This window comes from Erinaceus europaeus, chromosome 5, assembly GCF_950295315.1.
Source record: "Erinaceus europaeus chromosome 5, mEriEur2.1, whole genome shotgun sequence".
Lineage (NCBI taxonomy): Eukaryota > Metazoa > Chordata > Mammalia > Eulipotyphla > Erinaceidae > Erinaceus > Erinaceus europaeus.
Window position 1 is genome coordinate 33,383,784 of NC_080166.1, and position 22,512 is coordinate 33,406,295.

The 22,512-nt window shown below is 43.6% G+C and overlaps 1 protein-coding gene and 1 non-coding gene across 6 annotated transcripts in view; one reads left to right on the plus strand and one right to left on the minus strand.

The window, feature by feature from the left end:
- The window catches only part of PDZD2 (PDZ domain containing 2), a 527,012-nt gene that overhangs the window by 253,667 nt on the left and 250,833 nt on the right, over positions 1–22,512 (plus strand). The gene's annotated exons all lie outside the window — the stretch shown is intronic.
- LOC132538844 (small nucleolar RNA SNORA70) lies at positions 18,568–18,701 on the minus strand. The gene has a single exon (XR_009550156.1). It is a non-coding gene; the product is annotated as a small nucleolar RNA SNORA70 (small nucleolar RNA).

Consider the following 22,512-nt stretch of genomic DNA (forward strand, 5'->3'; position numbering starts at 1 on the left):
AGCTTCCTGAGACTTCGAAATAATTTTTTCCCTTCTTCTCCAGGAACACTCGTGAAATTAAACTGGAAGGAGGTACTCATGGATTGATTTTTTTTTTAACCTTTTCTCTTTTGTTTTCCAAGTCTACTTCCTGGAAAGTTTCCTCCTTTTCTCTTCTAGCCTATATATTGCCATCAACTGTCTTAATTTTAATTTTTTAATTATCTTTATTTGATTTGATAAAGACAGCCAGAAATCAAGAGGGAAGAGGATGATAGAGAGGGGGAGAGAGAAACACCTGCAGCCCTGCTTGACCACTCACAAAACTTTCCCCTTGCAGGTGGGGACCAGTGGCTCAAGCCCAGGTCCTTGGGCACTGTAATGTATGTGCTCAACCAGGGGCACCACCATCCAGACACAACTGTCTTAATTTCTAGAACTCTTATAAAACTCTCTGGAAGCTTTCTTTCCTTCTTTCTTTCTTCCTTCCTTTCTTTCTTTTTTCTTTCTTTCTTTTTTTTTTTTTTTTATAACTTCCTTTTGTCCTTTCACAGAAGACAATCTCTTCACTCACTGCAGTGACAGATTCTTTGAAGCATTCCTTCTCCTACCTGCATTGTTTCTTAGTTTTGTTTTGTGCCCCAGTGCCTTGCTAGGGTGTGAGCCCCAGGGCCTTCATATGTACGATACTTCTGAGCAGCCTCCTTGGCTCAGTTTTTATTCTCTTGTTTTTGAGAGATGTGACAAAGGAGAGGGAGACAGAGGCCAAAGTACTGCCACTTGCTGTCAATCCTTGGTGCTTCCATGTGGTGCAGGGGATCAAACCTCAAGCATACTCTGCCCTCTGAGTCACCTCTCAACCTCTGTTTTTTTTTTTTTTAAATGTATTATATCTTCAAGGATTCCCTCCAGTTCTGATAACCCTAGACAAATCCCTGAAAAGTTGTGGAAGGTCTGTATGTGTGGGTAGGGTTTATTCACAGGACAGCTCCTTCCTCCCAAGAAGGAGACTTCTGGGAGGACTCAAATTGGAATCTAGAGCAATGCCTGGCATGCAGGAACTTTCCCACAGACATGCTGAGTGGCTGAACAGCGATGCTCGGGCATAGGAGGGCCAGGTGGCCATGATCAGTGTAAGCTCTCCAGGTGATTTGAATGTGCAGCTGTTCTCAAGGACCTGAGCTTTTTAGTTTGCTGGACTCTAGTCTTGCCCACTTGTAACCAGAAGAGAAAGGAGTTGGTTGTCTGCGGCATTCTTCCAGCCAGATACACAAAGGAGCCTCTGAGTCTGTTGATTTGGTATGAAGACTTTCTCTTAGTCTCTTGGCTTTGAAAGTGATGCCCCTTCCCTTGGTGTACACGTTGTCACTGAATGAGTCCAGAATGGCTCTGACTCAGCAGGGCAAATGCAGCCAGTCACTGGGGAGCTGGTTTCTAGAAGTGCTATATATAGTCTCCTTGTTACATCTAGAGACCTCAGCCAGCCCTCCTGCTTTCAGGGATCCCCTATCTTCCTCAATGCCCACAACTCCAGAGCTCTTGCCTCCATCTCAGTCTACTACCAGGCTTCCTGCTGCGCTAGAGTCCTGGCTTTCTCTCATCTGGTAAGTCAGTTACCTCTGGTTTAACCACTTTGCTTCCACACCTTTGCTGCACTTGATCTTCTGTTCTCTTTATTGCTGAGTGTTGTTTTTAACTTTAGTGAAGCTCTTACCCTATCATTTTCTTTATTATCGATTTAATTTGGGAGTGGGCCAATGGATGGTTACACATCCCATTGTCTTTGTTTTTATTTGTCTCTATGACTGGACCATGGCTGTTAGGGCAGGTGTGCCATACTGTAGTAGCTCTGTGATTTATTGAGCATTTATTACTTGCCAGGAAATGTCATAAGTGTGGCATATGAGAGTTTACTCTTCCTCATATTCATCTGATGAAGAAAGTGCTTTTTCTTGAGGGAACCACCATTTTGGAAAATAGTGTAAGGTCATCTGGCTATTTAGTGGTGGAAGAAAGATTCAAGTGTTGGCAGTCTGGCTCTTGGGATCTTTTGGCAGTGAAAACCATGGAGGCTTTATGTCGTATGATTCATCACTGGGACTTGTACTTCCTCCCACACACACCATCTGGAATACACAGGAGAGTCAGCCATCATTGTGAATGAATAAGCACAAGGCTTTTACATGTCATTACAGACTCATTAATTTTTTTAAATATTTATCAGTGAGAGAGCCAGAGCATTACTCTGGCACATGCCATGCCAGGGATCAAACTCAGGACCTCATGCTTGAGAGACCACCGCTTTATCCACTGTACCATCTCCTGAAGCACTTGACTTATTCCATTCTTTTTTGTCTCTTTCTTTCTTCCTTCCTTCCTTCGTTTGTTTGTTTGTTTTTACCAGAGCACTGCTCAGCTCTGACTTATGGTAGTGGTGTGGGGGGTTGAACCTGGGGAACTTTGGAACCTCAGACATAAAAGGCTTTTACATAACCATTATGCTGCTTTCCTACCCCGCCCCCCCTTCATTTTATCATCAGCATTATTTCTCCCACAAAGTTCAAAAACCATCCTCTGGTGAGCCATTTCTCCCAGTTTAGATGTTGCAGTAGTTGAATCTCTGAGGTTGGAACAGTGTGGAGAACTTTGGAACATGTGGTCACTACCTAGGAGTTGACCACCGGATAATTAGCAGCTCCCTTCCTTCCCTCATATAGAACTCTCCTGCCACCCCCATCCTCATTTTTCCAATTCTAGATTCCCATCACCTGTAGAAGTCTGCACAGGCCGCTGATAGTGTTACAGAGGCTGTGATGATGGGACTTTCCCCACAGGCCCCAGCTGGAGTGAAGTTGACAGGTTGACAGGGCTTTGATTGGCTGTTTGAAATGCACATCCCTGACAGGTACCTGCCAAGTGCCCCATTCCTGGTGGTTTCTCAGAGGATGCCATTTTGCACTTTCAAATCCTGAGCTAATAGACCTGACTCTTTGTTATCAGAGAATCTTGGTTGACCTCTGGGGCTCGCTCTTTCTTTCTTTCTTTTTTGCCTCCAGGGTTATCGCTGGGACTCAGTGCCTGCACTTAGAATCCACTGCTCCTGGAGGCCATTTTTTCCCCTTTTGTTGCCCTTGTTGTTATTATTGCTGTCATTGTTGCTAGATAGGACAGAGAGAAATCAAGAGAGGAGGGGAGGACAGAGAGGGAGAGAGAAAGAGAGACACCTGAGAACTGCTTCACCACTTATAAGGTGACCACCCCACCACCCCCTTGCAGGTGAGGAGCCAGGGGTTAGAACCAGAATCCTCACCCGGGTCCTTGCCATGTATGCTTAACCCGCTGTGCAACCTCCCGACCCCGCCTGGGGTTCTTGTTTCAATTGCCAGTGGATGGAAAATATAGATGGAACAGATGTGTTTGGGTGTACCCTTAAGGTTTTATCTCTGGAAATCAGGGTGGGGAAAGAGCTTGTGGGGATCTAAGGATGGATTAGTGGATTGAGCATCACCCCGGTACCTGTGCATAGTTGCAGAGTGTTGGTGGTACGTAGATGGTGTGGAAGGTACTAGGACTTGCTGCTCTGACTCTCTGCCTTGGTTCTTTCCCTGTGTCTCTCCTGTCACATGGCCTGGCCATCTCCTAGGTGCTTTCTGTTGCCACTAGCTTCCCAAAGGTATACTTTAGCAAGCCTCCCTGGGGCCCTTACTGCTTCCCTCTGCATTGCAAATGTAAACCAGATAGTAACACTCTGAGCTCATAAAAGGGCTTAATAGGAAGCAGACAGAAGATTTTAACCCTGGCTCAATCAGCCCCCTTGTGTAGACAGCTGGAGGATTCTCTGGACCCGCCCACAGCCTCTCTTGGACAAGTTCCTTTACTAACTTATAAAGCCTAATGGCCACATTTTATGTGGATGTGTGAGGTGTTAGGCAAGTTAGTACTGCAGTTGTTGGAGCCATTGTTGCAGGCCCTGTCTCCAGAAAGTGTAGTCTCCAACTCAGTCTGGGAGGTTTGCTGGTAGGGCCTTTTCCCTGGGGCTGCTGGTTGTTTCATGGGGATACCCCTTCCCAGCTCCTATTAGCTCAAGGACCAGGGTATAAAGCTTAACAGCAGTTTAAGAAGGAGAAAAGAAAATGTGGAAAGGACTGATTCGGTAGCATACCTGGTAGGGCACCTACCTTGATACGACTATGACCCAGGTTCAAGTCCCTTGTATACTGTATGGAAGCACCAGAGCACAGGAGCTTGTAGTGCTGTGGTTGGTCTCTCCCTCCCTAAAGCATATACATACCTACACACACATACATATACAAAAGTTGGCCTGGAGTGGTGAGACTGTGCATCTGGCAACAATGACAATAAAAGGGAGAAAAAGGCCTTAACGAATAAACCAACCACACCTGGATCTGCCTTTGATGAAATGAGTATCACGGATTCCTGTCTCTTCTCTTGGTGACATTCCATCACCTGCTCAAGCCATCCAGGGGCTGGGCCACTGGTACCCCCTCACCTGTGAGCCTGAGGTTCAGGAAGTTCAGGAGGAGGGAAGAGAAGGAAGGGATAGCACTTTCTTTTACTTATTTATTATCTTTTTTTTTTCTTCTTCTTCTTCTTTCTTAACAGAGCACTGTTTAGCTCTGGTTTATGGTGGTGTAAGGGATTGAACCTGGGACCTCAGAGCCTCAGGCATGAGAGTCTGATTGCATAACCATTATGCCACACCCCCCTTTTAAAAAGTTTATTATTTATTTTACCAGAGCACTGCTTATATGGTGGTGCTGGGGATTAAACCTGGGACCTTTGGTGACTCAGGCATGAAAGTCTTGTGGTGGTGCCACTATGTTACCTTCCCAGACTGGGATAGCACTTTATTTATTTTTTTATTTATAAAAAGGAAACACCAACAAAATCAGAGGACAAGAGGGGTACAACTCCACACAGTTCCCACCATCAGAACTCTGTATCCCATCTCCTCCCCTGATAGTCTCCCTATTCTTTATCCCTCTGGGAGTATGGACCCAAGGTCATTATGGGGTACAGAAGGTGAAAGTTCTGGCTTCTGTAATTGCTTCCCCACTGAACATGGGCCTTGGTAGGTCAATACATACTCCCAGCCTGTCTCTCTCTTTTCCTAGTGGGGTGGGTCTCTGGAGAATTGGGGCTCCAGGACATATTGATGGGGTTGTCTGTCTAGGGAAGTCTGGTTGGCATCATGCTAGCATCTGGAACCTGGTGGCTGAAAAAAGAGTTAACGTATAAAGCCAAACAAATTGTTGACTGATCATGAGCCTAAAGGCTGGAGTCATGCAGATGAAGAGTTGGGGATCTCCGTTTTGTAGATAGTTAGTAGGCCTATTTTAGTTATATTCTAAAGGGCTCATGACTATACTAGTTTTTTTGTTTGTTTGTTTTTTGAGCCTGAAACCTGATATGCAGGTGGATCCAAGTTATTGTCTGGGAAGATGATGTCATGGCTGTAAAAAAGGACCATAAAGCTGGACCAGGGAAGAGAGTGGCTCCCAAATATGGGAAGGATATATAAATGCAGTTCACTGTAAACCCCATCGATTTGATGTGGTCTGGGGCCCATATTCAGCTTAGGAGCCTATGTGACCTCTGCATCCCTGTAGATCTGAGACCACATTCTATGGTCATGAGTAGGATCATTCCAAACTGCCCCAATTTTAGGACCCATCTTCCTCAAGTGGAGCATAGAGTATGTTGTCCATCCTCCATTCGGAAGATGGAATATTCTCTACCATTGTTGATCCAAGTTGAGGGCAAGGTACTACTGGGGGCCCACAAAGGGGTCTATTGTATTGTTCCTGATGGAGATGACCAGTAACAATGGAGAGAGGGATTTATTCGAGGTCTATACCTGTAATGTCTGTTTGGCAATCTCAGGACTCCCCAACTAGGGCCCTAGCTTATGGGTGGCCTGATAGTGACTAAAAGAGTCATCATTGAAGTATGACAGTCTCTTTCCCTTATCCATCTTTTGCAGTCCTTACTTTGATAAGGATAGCTTGGGAGTGAGTGAGGGAAGTATAATAGGAAATAGGAGAGGAGGGTATCTAAGTCTAGGTAGACACTATTCATTATGAACTTGATACTGACTCACTGCAGACTATTGTGAACTTTTGCTTTCAGGTATACATTTTGCCCTAATTGATGGATACATGTGAACATATGCCCTATCTCATGGGACCTGGTCTAAATCTAGGTTTTGGGACTTTGTTAGGAAGTGAACCACCTGAAATGGAATTAGAGAATCCTATGAAAGGAAAGGTCTCACCCAAGTAATGAGGCTGAAGGGTTGACATTCCACACATGACATCTCTGGACACAGTCTGAAGTGAATCATGCTGAAGTGGTACTTTCTGTGTTTATTAGAGTGGGATTAGAAGATGCAATATCATTTGGTATGAATTGAAAGACGTATGCAGGAAAGTGAGCTCCACCCTAGAGGTTCCAGGACTGGGGGAAATAAAGGTTGTATAGAGGAAGTGGGAGGTTCCTCCTGTTTTAGGGTTTAAGAAGGCAACAGATAGTTATTGCTGTGATCAAATTATTTGGAAATTGGGTTAACTTTGAAAAATTCCTTTGTTAGGATTTGCTGTATCATCACCACATCACCATAATTTATGTCCTTTGACATTATTTGTATATAGCTGTGTCACCAGTTGCTTCTGTTCTCCCTGGTCTAAGTTTTTTTTTTTTTTCTTTTTTTAATATTTATTCCTTTTTGTTGCCCTTGTTGTTTTCTTGTTGTTGTAGTAGTTGTTGTTTGTTGGTATGCTTCTAGTTCTGCTTCTGGGATCTAGTTCTGCTTCTGTTACATTGCTTGACATTGTGGTGTATTTACATGGTCTTTTCTGTTACATTGGTTTGGTCTCACTCTCCCTCACCGGGAGATTTGGTTTAGCCCTTGCTAGTTTTCGCGCTTCTCCCTTCTCCCCGCCTGTACCCTACATATTTCCTGAGTTTCTGAGTCCTGCCGCTGTCGCAGGGGGAGAAAAATGCAGGAGAGATCTGTGAGGTGATTAGTTTAGGTTAGTTTTTTGAATTGTTGCTTGTGAATAAAGAAATACAGCTTCTCTGCCCAGCCGTGTGTCTTTGAGTCTCTGTCTACCACCGCGAAGCTAGCCCAGCCTACTAGAGCCCCGAACTTTAACAACAGTTGTTACTGATGTCGTCATTGTTGGATAGGACAGAGAAATGGAGAAAGGAGGGAAAGGCAAGGGGAAAGATAAGACACCTGCAGACCTGCTTCATCGCCTGTTTAGCGACTCCCCTGGGGAGCCGGGGGCTCGAACCTGGATCTTTACGCTGGTCCTTGAGCTATGTGCTATGTGCACTTAACCTGCTGTCCGACTCCCCTGGTCTAAACTTTTAAGAGAGTCAACATATCAAAGACTCAGCCTATGGTCTGTGCATTAAAAAGTTTGAGACATTCAATCAATTTTTCCCCTCTCATATTAGTTAAATAGCGCTTTATATGACTACAAAGTAATAGGAGTTTACATAATAAACACCATTCCCACCACCAAAAGACTGTTCCATGCCATCCTCCCCCCCGCCCCAAGTGAAGCCGAACATCCACCTTCACCCTCCACCCAGAGATTTTTCCTTTGGTGCTGTACTCCAAATTTAGTCAGATCCTGCTTTGAGTTTCCCTTTCTATTCTTCTTTCTCAGCTTCTGTTTATGAGTGGGATCATCCCATACTTGTCTTTGTCTTTCTGACTTACTCATTTAACATAATTCCTTCTAGTTCCATCCAAGATGGGTCAGAGAAAGTGGATTCATTGTTCTTTATAGCTGCGTAGCATTCCATTGTATATATATACTATAGCTTTCTCAGTCATTTATCTGTTGTTGGGCACCTGGGTTGCTTCCAGGTTTTAGCTATTATGAATTGTGCTGCTATGAACATAGGTGTACACATATCTTTTTGGTTTGGTGTTATGGAGTCTTTGGGGTATATCCCCAGGAGAGGAATTACTGGGGCATATGGAAGGTCTATGTCTAGCCTTGTGAGAGTTCTCTAGACTGCTCTCCACAGAGGCTTGACCAATTTACATTCCCACCAGCAGTGCAGAAGTGTTCTTTCATCCCCACAACCTCTCCAGCATTTGTTGCTGCTGTCCTTTTTGATGTATGCCATTCTCACAGGAGTGAGGTGGTTTCTCAATGTTGTCTTTATTTGCATTTCTCTGACAGTGACCTGGAGCAATTTTTCATGTATTTGTTAGCCTTTTGGATCTCTTCTGTAGTGAATGTTCTGTTCATATCCTCTGCCCATTTTTGGATGGGGTCATTTGCTTTTTTGTTGCTAAGTTTGCTGAGTTCTTTTTTATATTTTGGTGATTAGTCTCTTGTCTGATGTGTGGCATGTGAAGATCTTCTCCTATTCTGTGAGGGGTCTCTTTGTTTGAGTGATGGTTTCTTTGGCTGTGCAGAAGCTTTTCAATTTGATGTAGTCCCATTGATTTGTTTCTGTTTTATTCCTTGCAATTGGGTTTGTTTCATCAAAGATGTCCTTGAGGTTTAGGTGGGAAAGTATCCCACCAATGTTTTCCTCTAAGTATTCGATAGTTTCTGGTCTAACATCATGGTCTTTGCAGTGGTGTTAGAACTCAGCTCAGTCTTGCTGGGGCATCTGAGAAAGAGAAAGGAAGGGGCCTCATTCAGGAGGTGGTAGTGAGATATGCAGGGATTCATACTGCTGCTCTGGAGTCTCTCCACAGTTAGTCTCCTGTCATCCTTAAAGACATCACACCAGGACTGCACAGATTACTAAACACCTGAAGAAGGAAATAGAAAGTAACCCAGAAAAACTGGAGGTCCTCACTGCCTAGCCTTTGTGGTACCAGCCATCTACCCTGGAGACCCATTATTGAGATCTCCAGATTCAACATTTTTTTCAATTTTTTTCTAATATTTATTTATTTTTATTGAGTAGAGCCAGAAATAGACAGGGAATGAGAAGATGGAGAGAGAGAGAGACACCTATAGCACTACTTCACCACTTGCAAAGCTTTGCCCCTACAGGTGGGGACTGGAGGCTTGAACCTAAGTCCTTGTGCACTGTAACATGTGTGTTCAACCAGGTGCACCACCACCCGGCCCCAAGAATCAAGATTTTAGATTTTCCCCAGTAGGCCTCCACCTCTCCCCTGGGAAGGCCTGCTTAGGAATCATTAATTCCTCACCATGCTGCTCGCTGAGGAATAAGACAATGGGAAAATATTCAGGAGTGAAGCTATGTGGTTTACCTCATTATGTGCTTTATTTAAAAATACATACACACTCACAAACACACACACTCACAAACACACACACAAACACACACACACACACATTTGCTAGGACAGAGAGAAATTGAGAGGGTTAGTAGAGGTAGACACTTGCAGCAATGCTTCACTGCTCATGAAGTTTTCCTCCTGTGGGTGGGGACTACAGGCTTAAGCCCAGGCCTTTGTGCATGGTAATGTGTGAACTACCACCCAGCCCTCATTTACATGCTTTAATACAAAGCAGGGTTCCTCCCTCCTCACCTCCCCCCTAAAGAAAAAACTATCATCAAAATAAGGGACTTGCCTGACACTTAATCTTTTGAAAATTCTCCCATGCTGTGGGAGGATGTCACAACTACTTTATTTGGGACATCAGAGTGTTATTTAGGGAACACAGATTAGCCTGATGTCACCTTTGCCAGTGCTGCTCTGGGAAGCCTTTAGAAGTCAACTGAGGGAATCACATTAAAAAGAAAACTTCGTAATATTCCTGGGCATCTGACCTCACAGCAGCAAGTGTTGAATGTCTTTGTAAACAAGACTATTAAAAGCATTTTCTAATGGCTTGACTTAAGAAACTTACCCAAATCACTCCAGTGGAATTGAAGAGGCTGCTATATTCTGGAAATCAAAATGTTGCCACAACCCGAGGAATGATCAGTGTCACTGAAGACTGACTAAATGATTTGCTAAATTTGGGAAATTGGGGCCTTGTAGATAGCATAATGGTTATATAAAAAAGACTTTTGGAAACCAAAGGTCCCAGGTTCAGTCCCCTGTTCCACCATAAGCCAGAACAGTGCTCAACAACAAAACAAAGCACAGCAGAATAGTTCAGTTTGATAGAGCACAGTTTTGCCATGGGGATGACCCAGGGTCAAGCCCAACTCCCACGCCATTGTATGATACTTCAATGTTGCTGTGCTCTCTTTCACTCACTTTCTCTATCTTAAAAAAGGGGGGGAGGGGATAGTTTGGGTAGGGAAGGGGAGACCAGATGTGTTTCTGCATTAGCACTGACTTACATCATATTAATTTGTTGGAAAATTCATGATACTTTTTTGCATAGAAAAAATGCATCTTTTCCAACAGCCCAATAATTTGTGAGTAAGACTATGTTCAGTCAGGAAGGCATATTGTGGGCTAGAGAAATAGTTCAGTGTGTTAGAGTGTGCTGAAAGCTCTTAAGATCCCAGAGCTCAATTCCTGGTACTACCAAAACTCAGAGATGTGCAGTGCTCTATCTCCCTCCCCCATATATATATATATATATATATATATATATATATATATATATATATATATATATATATTTTTTTTTTTTTTTTTTGCCTCCAGGGTTATTGCTGGGACTTGGTGCCTGCACTACTCCTGGAGGCTATTTTCTGCATATTGTTGCCCTTGTAGTTGCTCTTGTTGTTGTTGTTTCCATTGCTGTTGTTGTTGGACAGGACAGAGAGAAATTGAAAAGAAGGGAAGACAGGGGGAGAGAAAGATGGACACCTGCAGACCAGTTTTACTGCCTGTGAAGTGACCCCCCCCCTGCAGGTGGGAAGCCAGGGACTAGAACCAGGATCTTTGTGCAGTTCCTTGTGCTTCATGCCAAGTGCACTTAACCTGCTTCTCTGACCACCCAGTCCCCAATAAATCTTTTTTTTTTCACAAGAAGGCATATTGATATGCTAAAATATCTGAAATATTTGTATCTAATGATACAGATTATTTCTTTTAGATTTATGCAGTTGACATCTCCGCACACACCCCCACCACCTTCTTTTTAGTTCTTTTTTTCTCACCCATCAGGGTTATTGCTGGGGCTCAGTTCCTGCAACTCTACCAATTCTGGTAGTTTTTTCCCCCTTCAGATGGCGAGAGACAAGAGAGAGTAGAAGCGACACTTGAGCACTGCCCCCACTGTTCATGAAGCTTTCTCCATCCAGGGGCTCCCATGTGGTGGCCAGGGGCTCGAACCTGGGTTCTCACACATTACTGGCAGCATGTGCTATAGTGGGTGAGCCATTTCCCAGCCCCCTCCCCCAGCTATCATTTTATCAGGACAACAGAAGATCACTTATATTTGGAGTCAACTGAAATGTCCTTAGTTCTCTCACAGCATAGAAAAGCACAGGTTAGTGTCAAGAAGTAATTTTCCTATTAAATATTGTAGTCACTTTGAATCTTCATAGTGTTTGTTATTTCTTATTTCAATGTCCTTGGCTTGCAGAAATACGAGAGAATGAACAGAGATGACAGGAAAGTAGCTCATACATTTTATGTAATCAGTAAGGAGTCTATACAGGGAAGAGACTATCAGCTGACATTTGGAGACCCTCCTTCCATCCAGGCATGGGTGTTTGGATGTGAGAAGCAAGTGGTCATAGCTGGAGCCTTTTGAGCCCATGTTACCCTTGGCAGCAGCATTCACAGAGCAATGGCTTCTCTTGGGAACAGTGGACTGCAGAGTGAATCCATCTCAGACAGCCTGTCAACTTAGGGCTTGGAGGAAGCAAACAAGGAGAATTCCCCTCAGGAAAAAATCACAGGCATGGGAAGGACAGGAAGTCCAGACCTTATTCCTCTGGCTCTTTGTTTTGTGTTTTTGACTTGAAATATCAAAAAAAAAATTTTTTTCTCTTTCTGTATTGAGAGGACAGAGAGAAATGGAGAGGAGAAAGGCAGAAAGACACTTGTGGTACTTACTTCACTGCTTTTGATGCTTCCCCCTGTAGGTGGGGAAAGAGGACTCAAACCTGGGTCCTTGTGCATAGTAATATGTTTACTTAACCAGGTGTGCCATTGCCTGGCCCCAAAACATTATTTTGATGAGAGAGCTAAAGTGAAAGAGAGAGGTGCAGTGGGGAGAAAGATACCAGAGAACTTCTTAGCTCTGGCTTATTGTTTGTTCCAGGCTTAAGATGGTTTCAAGAACCCACAAGGACCCTGGGTCCATGCTCCCAGAGGGATAGAGAATGTGAAAGCTATCAGGGGAGGGGATGGGATATGGAGATTGGGTGGTGGGAATTGTGTGGAACTGTACCCCCCCATCTATGATTTTGTTAATGTCTCCTTTCTTTAATAAAAAAATAATAATAAAAAAAAAAGATGGTTCCAAGAATTGAACCTGGGACCTTGGAGTCTCAGACATGGACATCTTTTTGCATAACCATTGTGCTGTCTCCCCAGCACTAGCCCTTCTTCATCCTGCACCAGGGAGTGTGGATGTGTGGTCTCTCCACAGGGATCTTGACCAGCAAGTAACCACAGGCCAACAGGGAAATTTCCATGTGGAGAAACACTTCTCTACCTAGAAGCCTCCTTATCCAAGACCTTTGCTTCTCACAAGATATGTTTCCTCCAGTGAGGCACTGCTAGTTGACCTGTCACTGTCCTCTTACTCCTCCAAAGCAAGTTTTCCTACCTTTTGATTTATTAAATATTTACTTATTTATTTGGAGAAGAGAGAGAGAACCAAAGCATCACTCTGGCACCTGGGATGTTGGGAACTAAACTCATGCTTGAGAGTCTAGTGCTTTTTCCACTTTATCACTTCATGGGTCAAAATTATCTACCTTTTTTAGTGTTTCAAAATTCTAGGCCATTTACTCACTTATATGCATTGTCAGGGATTGAACTCAGGGCCTCATGTGTGCACAGTACTTGGCCTGTAGTCCAATTATCTGTTTGTTTATTATTGTCACCAGGGTTATCATTGGCACTCAGTGCCTGCACAGTGACTCCACTGTTCTTGGTAGCCGTCTTTTCTCTTTGTTTCTTCTTTTATTTGACAGGACATAGAGAGATAATGGAGCAGCAACAGAGGTGGGGGGGTAGAGACCTGCAAAACTGCTCCAACTCTTGTTAAACGTCCACATCTACTCTGCAGTTGGGGTCCAGGAGCTTGAACCTAGGTCCTTGCAAATGGTAACATGCTCACTTTATCCAGTGCACCATTGCTTGGCCCCAGCCTTCTTTCCAGTTCAATTTTCTTTCTTAGTGAGGAAGGGAGAGGAAGAGGGAGAGAAAGAGAAGCCATAGCATAGTACTGCTTCGTCATCCCTGCACCATCCTCCTGGTGCTGTCCATGCATTGCAAGAAGTTTTAAAACTGTGGTCTTTGCTTTGCTGTCTCTATCTAAATGAGACAGAGAGGTGTGTGTGGTGGTGGTGGGGACTTAAAAAAGTGAAAGAATCTAGCAAACATTGAAGTTCTTAGATTTCAGATTTAATAGCAATTAGTTGCCGGGCTAGCTTCGCCGGAGAGAAGAGGAACTTGTGGTGGCGTGGTAATACAATTCTTTATTGATGCAGATGTCCCAGAGTTTGGTGTGAGCACAGCGGGTTTAGGCCATATGGAGCTAGCAAAATGGCCACCTCCCACTATGCGTGCCAGCCCTTCTCCAGGTCTTCTCCAGGTCAGACACGTGAAACTGGAACAGCAGCAGGCTTTATAGGGTAAAAACCGGAAGTGGCAAGTCAGAAATGGAAATGGCTAGGAAAGGGGGTAGAGAGAGGCAAAAGGCATGCTGGAAAGGTGGAAGCTCCTTAGCAACTGTTGCAATGGTTTTAACTGAATTAGCCATACCCTGAGGGGATAACATGGTGGGGATCTCTCAGGCAAAACAATGATTATGTAAATGGACCATAGTGTCAGCAATGGAGCTTTGGGGGGGGGGCTGCTTTAAGGCCCAACAATTAGTATTTTGCCTTTTTTTTTTTTTCCTCCAAGGTTATCACTGGGGGCTTGGTGCCAGCACTACAAATCCACTGTTCCTGGTGGCCATTTTTTTCCATTTTATTGAACAGGACAGAGAGAAATTGAGAGGGGAAGGGAGATAGAAAGGAAGAGAGTAAGACACACCTGCAGATCTGCTTCACCACTTGACCACTTGTGAAGCAACAAGCAGGGGGCTTGAAATAGGATCCTTGCACGCGTCCTTGTGCTTCATACTATGTGTGCTTAACCCAGTGCAGGGCCTCCTGCTATATTTGTTTATAAGGCTTTTTGAAACAAAAGCACAATTGTAATTCTGAGTTCTTTTAACACCTCCCTCCTCCCTCATCTTACACTAGTTTAATGCATTCCTTCCAGTCTACCTTTAGTTGTGTAAATACTATAAATTATTTATAGATGAACATAACACTTCATGTGTGCTTTAATTGACATAAATGGGGTAGTACTGGTTGCTTTTATATTATGCATTTTTTTTTCTTTGTGAAACCTGACCCTGTTAATGGAAAAGCCATTATTTTCTTTGCCTTTTCTGTTAAAAGAATTCTCTACCTCTCCTCTGTTTCTCATCTAATGATTTTTCATATTTCATTTTTTGGTTTTGCGTCCATGTGAAAGCATATTATTGGTTCTTATTTATTTATTTATTTATTTATTTTACAGAGACAGAAAGACTGAGAGGGGTGGGGGAGATAAAGAGGAATAGAGACAGAGAGTCACCTGCAGCCCTATTTCACCACTTGTGAAGCATTCCTCTTGCAGGTGGGGACCAAGGTCTTAAACCCAGGTTCTTGCACACTGTAATGTGAGTGCTTAACCAGGTGTACCGCTGCCTGGCTCCATATTTCTCTAAAGAGAAACATACTTAAGATGAGTTCGAAAGCAAGTTTGAGTGTATTCCAAATTCCAAAAGCCTAACCTTTTCCTACATCTGTAGTCCCTGAAAACAGACCATTTATTGATCTGCTAACTGCATTTGATCATTTGTCTCTATATCAATATCACATTACCATAATTACTTATTTTCTAATGTTTTAATATCTAATGAGGTGATTCTATAATCTGTTCTTTAAGATACAGGAGGGAGTGGGGAGGGAGGGAGAGAGGGAGGGAGAGAGAGAGAGAGAGAGAGGACTATAATAGCAAAGACTATTTTAGTGCAGTGGGAACCAGGCTCAAACCTAGGTTATGCACATGATAAAACAGCTTATTACTAAAATAAGCTATTTTGCAAACCTGTCTGTACTTCTTTTTTTTTTTAATGTCTTCATATTCTTCACCCTGTACTCTCTAATGCAATTATTCAAAGATTTTTCAAGTTTCCATGATAAAAATTTTTTAAAAACTTTTTGGAGGCCTTTTTGGAATTTCATTGACTAATTGGGAAACACAGGCATCTTTAGAATGTCATCTTTCCTTGCTATAAGGAAGGTTTTCAAAGCTCTTTACAAAGTTTTGTAAGTTCTTATTGTGGTTGCTTTGAGTCTTCTGCCTGCCTATAGTGGGGAGGCATTTTTTGTTTGTTTGTTTCATTTTTTTTCTTAGACAAGAGAGAGAATGTAGAAGAGACTACAGCACTGAATCTTCCTTCACTGCAGTGGAGGCCCAGCTCGAACCCAGGTCATGTACAGGGCAAAGCAGCACACTATCCAAGTGAGCTATTTTGTGGCCTTCTCCTACCTATTTAAAGATTTACTTATTTTAGAAAGAGAAGACACCAGAGCATCACTCTGGTACACGCAGTGTGGGGACTGAACTCGAGACTATAGCTCACCTCCCTGGCCACACTGCTTTTATATATTTTTCCTTATTCTTCTTCTTACTGTTAAATTTCCCATTTGGTTACTGCTGGTGTAAGGTATGTTTTGTGTCTGGATTTTTTTTTTCCACCTCCAGCAACCTGCAGCATCCTCCTACTCATTCTAAGTATTTGGCAGTTGGCCTTGATCACTATATGTAAACAAACAGCTGCAGGTCTTCACTGCCAGTTCTCAGGCCTGTCTGGGCTTCAGGATTACATCGCTGTCTACCCAGACAGTTCCTGAAGTGAGGCATGGTGTACAGGAAACTGCCTCTGCTGTGGGGCTGTGAGCCAGCGGACAGAAAGAGGGGACACTGTTCCTGGGTAGGACCAGGGACGGATTCAGAGTCACTGTTCACAAAACTTTAAAGTATCTGGAGCTTTCTAGTCATTGGCTTCTGAGGTAAAGATCTCATCTTTAAAAAAATTTTTTTTAATAATCTTTTATTTATTGACTGAATAGAGACAGCCAGAAATTAAGGGGGAAGGGGAGATAGAGAAGGACAGAGACAGCTGCAGCCCTGCTTCACCACTCACAAAGCTTTCTCCCTGCAGGTGGGGACCGGGGGCTCAAACCCGGGTCCTTGCGCATGGTAATTTGTGCACTCAACCAGGTGCACCACCACCTGGCCCCCCAGAACCCCATCTGATCACACCTGCATGCCTTTGAGTGCTATTTGAACCTCAGCTGTCTTTAAATGAAGGCTGTCTATGCCCTGGAGGTTGTGTGACTTCAATGAGTTGCTGCAGCATAAACCTAGCCCAGCTTTAGTTTGTAAGAAAAGCTAACTATTATTACAAGATTTCTTTACTGTGTTTATTTGTTTATTTATTTATGGGAGGGAGACCCAGAGTATCACTCAGGCACATGCAGTGGCAGAAATCAAACTGGACACCTTTTGATTGAGAATCTAGCGCTCTATCCATTCCCCAGGCTATCCTTGAAGTATTCTTAGGGCATTTTGAAATCTTGATTTCAAATTTGATGTATAGCTAAGCTAAGGATCATTTTTATAATTTTTTATTTATTTACTTTCCCTTTTGTTGCCCTTGTTGTCTTTTTATTGTTGTTGTACTTATTGTTGTTGATATTGATGTCATCATTGTTAGTCAGGACAGAGAGAAATGGAGAGAGGAGGGGAAGACAGAGAAGGGGAGAGAAAGACACTTGCAGACCTGCTTCACTGCCTATGAAGGGATTCCCCTGCAGGTAGGGAACCAGGATCCTTCACCAGTCTTTGTACTTTGTGCCACGAAGGATCTTTTTTTTCAAAAAGGGGGAAAGCACCTGCTTTTATTTTGCTTTTGGATAGAGACAGAAATTAAGAGGGGAGGGGGAAGGAGAGAGAAAGAGAGGGGGGGAGAAAGGGAGGAGGGAGGAGAGAGGGAGGGGGAGGGAGAGAGCTAAAGAGTAAGAGCTGTTGTACCACTGCTCACTACTTGTGAAGCTTTTCCCCTAGCAAAGGATTGTTGATTTGGACATACTGCTGCTTTAGCAGAAAGTTAACCCTTTTTCTTTCATAGTTTCTTCTAAAATGCTGTGCTTTGTTCAGTGGTATCATATCACTTCCAGTAAGCTTAATATCATTGTGGAGGTCAAAAGAAAAAGTCTATAAAGGCCAGGCTTGAACCTGGGTTACACAGATGGCAAAGCACTGTGCAGGTGAGCTATTTCACTGGCCCTTGGGTAAGTGAGAAGAATTGAAATTTCAGGACCATCCAATAGAATAGATGTCTTAGGCACAAGGGCACAGGTTCAATTCCCCACCCACCACATGGGAGCACAGTTTCATGAACACTGCTGGGTATCTCCTATAATTCTTCTCTCTGTCCCATTCTCTCTCTGTCACTCTATCAAAAAGGGGGGGGGGGGAGTCATTGAGAGCAGTAGAGTTTTGCTGTCCCAGAACTCCCAGGGACACTTCTGATGGCAAAAGAAAATAAAACAAACAGGAATGAAATCTCTCCTCACATACGACCCAGAAAATTGTCACATACTGTATTAAAGAGGAAAGGCGGAGATGGAGAGCAATGTTTGTTCTTTAAAAGCTTTCTTCTGTGTCTCTTCTCAGCAGGAGGTGAAGAGCAATCAGTGTTCTGAAGAATGGTTCAGTCAGGGGTCAGGAGGCAGCTCAACTAGTAGAACACACAGTTATCATGTGCCAGGCCCTGGATTCAAAGCCTGGTGCCACATGGGGGTACCACAGCACCAAGGGAAGCTTTACAGATGGTGGTAATAGACGGTGGTATCTCTTTTCCCCAACCCTATCTGAAATAAAAATAATGAAAAAGTCAACCCTAGAGTGGTGAGGCTGGCATACTTGAGGGCCCTAGTGCTGGAATAGAAAAGTCCGTTGTTTTTTTTTTAAGCAGGATCTTGATTTATTGTAATTGATTAAGGGACACCTCTGAGGCTCTCAGGAGTTCAGGGCCCGCCACTTTTCCAGGGGACCGTGGTTGGGGATGTATTTGACTCCACAGCCATCTGGGATGAGGCGCTTTTCAGCCACCATGTCTTCAACTTCATCTGCGTTAAACTTGGTGAAGCCCCACTTTTTGGAGATGTGGAACTTCTGGTGTCCAGGGAATTTGAATTTGGCCCTGCACAGGGCCTCAATCACATGTTCTTTGTTCTGAACTTGATGGACATGACTCTGGCCACGGCGTCCTGGGGCTTCCCAAAAGTACCTCGAATCCCTGTCTGGAGCCTAAGGTTAGGGACAGCAGGAGATCAGGCATAAAATGAACACAGAGCAGGAAGGGCTGTCTCTAGGGTCCCTTAGGGCAGCCTATACAAGCAACAGGCTGCATACACTACCCAGGAGGCTACTATTTGCAGCCACTACACACCGGGCGCCATGGGGAGGGCAGCACGGTCGGCTTAATTGGCTGCAGAAGAAAAGTCCAATTTTAGGGAGTGGGGCAGTTAAGCCATGTGCAAAAAGCAAGGACCAGTGTAAGGATCCCTGTTCGAGTCCCTGGCTCCCCACCTGCAGGGGAATCAGTCACCTCACAAGTGGTGAAGCAGCTCTGCAAGTGTCTATCTTTCTCTACCCCTCTGTCTTCCCATCCTCTCTTGATTTCTCTTTGCCCTATCCAACAACGATGACAGCAATAACAACAATAATAAGAATAACAACAACAATGATAAACAAAAAGAGCAACAAAAGGGAAAAAATAGCCTCCAGAAAAAGTGGATTTGTAGTGTAGGCACTGAGCCCCAGCAATAACCCTAGAGGCAAAAAAAAAGTCCAATTTTAGCAAGAGGCAAACATTGTTTCAAAAAACTGAAACTTCAGCTGTTTCAGTCCTCCATTTTATTTACTTATTTTTTAGTTTTTATTTATAAAATGGAAACACTGACAAGACCATAGGACAAGAGGGCTACAATTCCAAGCAGTTCCCACTACCAGAACTTTGTATCCCATCCTCTACCCTGAGAGCTTGTCTATTCTTTAACCCTATAGGAGCATGGACCTAGGGTCATTATGGGGTGCAGAAGGTGGAAGGTCTGGCTTCTGTAATTGCTTCCCTGCTGAACATGGACATTGGCAAGTAGATCCATAATCCCAGCCTGTCTCTCTCTCTCTCTCTCTCTCTCTCTCTTTCTGTAGTGGGGCAGGAATATGGGGAGGCGGGATATGGTGGGGTCATCTGCCCAGAGAAGTCTGGTTGGCATCATGTTAGTATCTGGAACCTGGTGGCTGAAGAAGAGTTAAAATAGAAAGCCAAACAAATTGTTGACTAATCATGAACCTAAAGGCTGGAATACTGAGTTTGGAGTAGGGCATCAATCCTCCATTTTAAATATTGTCTCTGTCCTTGTTCTGCCCACTGACGCACATTCAGAACTCTGTAGACTAGGTTTTCTTTTCAAAGATTTTTAAATGATATTCTGTTTGGACCTTTATCCTTATCGGAGGCATCTTAATACAGTTTCTAAAATAATGAAAGTTATTGAATTTCTTTTCCCAAGATGAAAAGAAGGGTGCCTACAGGAACCAGAGTGATCTCTGTGTGACTCAAGCCTTTGTCTGATTTCTTATTTCTATTTTAATTTTAATTGTTACCAGGGTTATAACTGGTGCCTACATGATGAATCCATCACTTCAGCCTTTTTTTTTCTTCTTCTTTCATTCTCTTGTTGATAGAGAATGGAGAGAAATTGAGAGGGGAGGGGAAGAAAAAAGGAAGTGAAAAACTGATGCACCAGGGTTTGCGGGGTAGCACACCTGGTTGAGCACACATACTACAATGTACAAGGACCTGTGTTCAAGCCCCCAGTCCCCACCTGCTGGGGGGGGGGGCTTCACGAGTGGTAAAGCAGGGCTACAGGTGTCTCTCTGTCTCTCTTCCTCTCTGCCCCCACCCCGATTTCTGGCTGCCTTTATTCAATAAATAAAAATAATGAAATTTAATAATAATGTAAAAAAAAGAAACAGAGACACCTGTATTTCCACTTATGAAGCTTTCACCACTTATGTTTCACCACTTATGAAACTTTCCTCCTATAGGTGGAGACTGTGGACTTGAACCTGGGTCCTTGCACATGTCAACATGTGCACTTAACTGTGTGTGTGCCACTACCTGGCCTCTGAATCCAATTTATTTTTTAAATATTTTTTTCTTTATATTTATTTATTTTCCCTTTTGTTGCCCTTGTTTTTTATTGTTGTTGTAGTTATTATTGTTATTGATGTCATTGTTGTTAGATAGGACAGAGAGAAATGGAGAAAGGAGGAGAAGATGGGGGGAGAGAAAGATAGACACCTTTAGACCTGCTTCACCGCCTGTGAAGTGACTCCCCTGCAGATGGGGAGTCGGGGACTTGAACCAGAATCCTTACACCAGTCCTTGTGCTTCACGCTACATACGCTTAACCCACTGCACTACTGCCCAACTCCCTTTTTAAAAATAAAATTTTTTTTTTACTTATTTATTGTTGTATAGAGACAGAGAGAGATTGAGGGGAGGAGGATATAGAGGAGAGAGACAGAGACACCTGCAGCACTGATTCACTGGTGAAGTTTTTCCCTGTGCAGATGAGGTCCAGGGACTTGAACCTGCATCCTTATGCACTTAACCAGGTGCGCCACCACCTGGACCCACCTGATTTATTTATTTAAGCAGAATACTGCTCAGTTCTGGCCTGTGATGATGCAAGGATTGAACCTGGGACTTCAGAGCCTCAGACATGAAAGTCTTTTGCAGAACCATTGTGCTGTCTCTGCTGCCTGGGTGGGCTTTTGAGGCTGCTCAGTTTCTTCAGACAGGTCTACCTGTCAGAGCCCAGTGTGGTGATGGAGTTTTTTTTGTTTGTTTGTTTGTTTGTTTTTCTCTGCTTTATACTCAAACTGTTGCTGCTCTGGCCAATTTGAAGACACCCAGTTTGCAGGCTGCATCAGAATCCCAAGGTGCCTGCATCGCCAGCATGTGGACAATCAACTCACCAAGACCTTTCAACATGCCTAAGGACCTCTGTGAAACAAACGGCTGGTGAGCACACATGTTCAGAACTCTGCCAGCAGACTGTGTGCTGTCACTTTTTCCCAGTGCCTGTCTCCAGTACCCTCATTTGCAAGGTCCCAAATCTGGTCTGCAGGCCCCCTCTTTCAGCTTGGCTTTAAGTCTTTCCTAGCCCTGCAGCTAAATGCCAATGTATGAAGTGGGTATTGTTCCCTGTGGGCCAGACTATGGCCAGAGCACATTCTTTGTGATTGCCCTAGGGAACAAATAGAAGCTGCCAGTGTCCCCAAAGCCCAGGCCAGCAGACTGCTCCTCCTATCCAGATGCAGAGCAAAGGAGTAACCTTCCTGCTGGTTTGGAGCTGAGATCTCAGAATTTAATTGAAGGCTCTTTATCAGTGCTTCCCCCTAGAGTTCTAACACTCAAGAATCTAATTATTAACCATTATTACTGGATTTGACTTGCTCTGTCAGTTAGGGTGATATTCTCTCAGGAATGTCTTTTTAATAATGCTGCCTCATCGCATCCCCTTTCCTCATAGCTAATAGGGTTGAGTCTGACTCTCACCCCTCATTCTTTGAATGCAAAAACCCATCCTAAAAGTTAATGACCCCTTCCTCCCCACCCCACCCCCCAAAAAAGCTGCTGGGGAGTTGGCATAGTGGTGGAGTAAGGGACTTGCAAACATAATGTCCCAAGTTCAGTCTCTGAGCACATGTGTCAGGGTGATGTTCTGGTTCTTCTTCCCCTTCTTGTTCTCATAAATTGTATTGCGTTTTTTTTTTCTTTTTAAGATTTGTGTATTTATAACTAACAAAAAGAGAACCTGAGCATCTCTCTGGCATATATCGTTCCAGGAACTGAACTCTGGAACTCCTGCTTGCAAGTCTAAGGTTTGATCTACTGTGCTTCCTCTTGGCCACCTCATAATAAATCTTTAAAAAAAAAAAAAAAAAAGACTCTCCTGCCTACCCTCTTTTCATTTTTTTTTTGTTAACAATGTTTGTTACAGAATACAAATTGATAAAATATTTTACTTATCTTAATGTGAAAGATACAGAGAGAACAGAGGACTGCATAGCTCTGGCTTATGGTGGTTCTGGGGATTGAATCTGGGACTTCAGAGCCTAAGCCATGAAAGCTTTTTGCATAACCATTATGCTCTCTCCCCTGTCCCCCTCAATATTTTAGTGCTTGTTTCTTTTCTATAAATACAGAGGGGGGAGGGGTGGGCTCAAAC